Below are 3,343 nucleotides of genomic sequence, written 5' to 3'. Positions count from 1 at the left end.
GGGTATCACCGATATCGCGTTGGCGTCAAGTCCCAGATGCGTAACGAAAAAATGAGCGTCGTAATTCGATAGATTATGTAAATAGCAAGGCACGAACTTTGGCGTTTTTAATTTGAGATTGCATGTGTTACACAGAGTCTTGAGAAAACGGCCCGACAAGTGGTCGTGATGCGCGACTTTGCAATTTCCGTCGGTGAAAGTTTTCGCACACAAATCGCACATGGTCTTCATCCCGTGCGCGCGCACGTCCTCGACGCTCATCGCGATCGGCACGTTGGTCGCCTTCAACAGTTTGCATATTTTTTCGGCCATATCCATGACAGCCATGACGAATCGCTTGGCTACATCGTCCACGGTCGCTGAGCCGCGAAAAATGATCGGAGTCCGCGGGATGTCGAACTGCTCCATCAGCTCTGCCGGCACACCGTCCGCAGCGACAACCATAAACCCATAGCTCATGGGCTGATGCGTGTGCAACGCTTCGGTATTGTCACCGTATCGCTGCGTAGATTTCACCAGAAGGGCCTCAAAATCGGCGTACATAACGAACGGCAGGCGTTGCGTTTTACACAGCGCGGTGAACTCGAGCGTGCTCCCTTCCGGCGGCAATATAGGTAATATGGGTTTGTGGGTGCCACAGGCCAAACGATGACGTGCCAACGCCTCCTCGCCGTGCAATTTATATCGCAAAGGCTGGTCGTCAAAACTGGTGAAGCACTTTTTGCAGAAAAATAATCGATGTTCGCGACTATTTTTCTGCATACTAGCGAGTCTCGAAAAATTTGACACATAGGTGTAGTGACTTTTATCCCCCGAGCCGGTGATCAAGAGTAAGTCAAAATGATCCGGCAGTTCGTCATCGACCACCCGCAGGGGGTACGCCGCCGATTCCGTCGTAGATTTTTTATTTTTATTATTTCCGCATTTTCTCACGCCGTAAACGTTGATCGACGTACCGGGATTCGCTCGCTCAAATATTGATATCTCCGATACGGGCGTGGGGACGGATAACGTGGTAAAGTCGTAACGGTTCTCTTCGCGGAAATAATTCGCGCCTACTCTGGTACGGTTTTCGTGGGGCACATGCTTTGCCAAAATCGCCCACTTAAAGCATTGTAAATCTATGTTTTTAGGATTTATTACGGCCTTTCGATTTGCGATGCTCGGCGGGAGTGCTATGTACGACGAGCCACCCATGGGTGAGTACTCGTAAACCCCCAAAAGCATCCCGTCAATGCACGATAGGGCGAAGCCACTGTTCTTGCCCGCGTAACCGTCCTCCTCGGCGAGAAGTGCCGTAAAATCGCGATCTACTACACCCTCGACGTCGCTGTACGAGTACAACTCTCGGGCCGATGACTTAAAAGCGCGGTTTTCGTTTGTGTTTTCCACGTTAGGTACGGCGTAGGTGGCCTCTAACTTGAGGTTATATTTAATCGGATGGCTTATCACACATTCGCGCAATTTCACTATCAATTCCGACTCTATCGAATGGAGAAATGCACGATAACTCTTAACGTTCTCGATATTTTTTCTAAAATACCATACCACCGTGCGTTTGTGTGTAGATTGTAATTCAATAAAGCCCGGCGTACTAACCGATTGCATGCGAGCCTTTTTGCGCTTAATATTTCTGCCACTGTTCTCCGTATATTGATGCGATAGTGTAGGCGGCGGGCACGCGTTATCACGCTCAAATGTCCGATTAGAAGCGCCCGAGATACCAGTGATAACAGGCGCGTCGTCGTCGGTCGCGGGCGTCGTGGAGGCGTGAGACGGATCAGCTGCGTGCGCGCGCCGATTCGTGATAGCGGTGGCCGCCGGAGACGAGACAGCAACAGCTGCTGCTGCTGCTGCTGCGCTGCTGCTGCTGGCTGGGCTGGGCGGGCGGTATAACAGTTGCGAGTGCGGGCGCCCAGTCTATAACCGTCGGGCGATCTGACACGAATTAATGAATAATATTGTTATTAAAATTGTATTATTATTATTATTATTTAATGAGATTTTAAAAATTTACCCATTGCGCTGCCTATTCGAACCGCATTGCGGTCGTCGTTGGTATGCAGGCGGGCGGCCGCCTCTGCTTATTCGGAAATAATTAAATTAAATTAAATTAATAACCTATGTATATTATATAGTTAAAGCGTGCATTGTAATAATGTACTTACTGTGGGCATTCTTGGTGTGTCGCGTTAGACTGCTCTGCTGCGTAAAAACCTTTGCACATATCTCACACGAAATCGTTGATCCATCGTGGATTTTTGAATGCCTGTTTAGATCACGCTTATGGGTGAAAACTTTTCCACACGTGATACAGTCGAACATTTTTACACGCACAGAATTTAACAAATAAACGTTTGGAAATATGAGCAGGACTGCGTTATTAAGACGTTAAACACTGTCGAGCTCTGAAAACCGTCTGATGCGAAAAATATTAACGACGGCGGTGGATAACCGAATTCTGTATATTATATATCATATATTATATATGTATATATATATATTTAATATTAATAATAATAAAATCCGTGCCGACTTCACTGCTGAATACGCCGCGTATGCACATTCCCGCCGATCGCGCGGGATGAATGCGATATAATTTTTCAACGCATCGACACATTAAATTAGCTTATGTTGTATAATATATATAATATTACTATATATGTATAGAGTATATACTTTAGTGTATATAGGTATATACTATAGTATGTATAGAGTATATACTTTAGTATATATAGGTATATACTATAGTATGTATAGAGTATATACTTTAGTATATATAGGTATATACTATAGGTATGTATATAGTATATACTTTAGTATATATAGGTATATACTATAGGTATGTATATAGTATATACTTTAGTATATATAGGTATATACTGTAGTATGTTAGAGTATATACTTTTGTATATATAGGTATATACTATAGTATGTTAGAGTATATACTTTAGTATATATAGGTATATACTGTAGTATGTTAGAGTATATACTTTTGTATATATAGGTATATACTGTAGTATGTTAGAGTATATACTTTTGTATATATAGGTATATACTATAGTATGTTAGAGTATACACTTTTGTATATATAGGTATATACTATAGTATGTTAGAGTATATACTTTTGTATATATAGGTATATACTGTAGTATGTTAGAGTATATACTTTAGTATATATATGTATATACTATAGTATGTATAGAGTATATACTTTTGTATATATAGGTATATACTATAGTATGTATGTATGTATGTATGTATGTGTATATATATATATATATATTAGACGCTCGGGGAAGCCGGCCGTGATGACGCGGGAAGGCGCGGGACGACGTAATTT

This window comes from Acyrthosiphon pisum, chromosome A2 (genome assembly GCF_005508785.2).
Source record: "Acyrthosiphon pisum isolate AL4f chromosome A2, pea_aphid_22Mar2018_4r6ur, whole genome shotgun sequence".
NCBI classification, from domain to species: Eukaryota; Metazoa; Arthropoda; class Insecta; order Hemiptera; family Aphididae; genus Acyrthosiphon; species Acyrthosiphon pisum.
Note: the sequence above shows the minus strand (reverse complement) of the source record.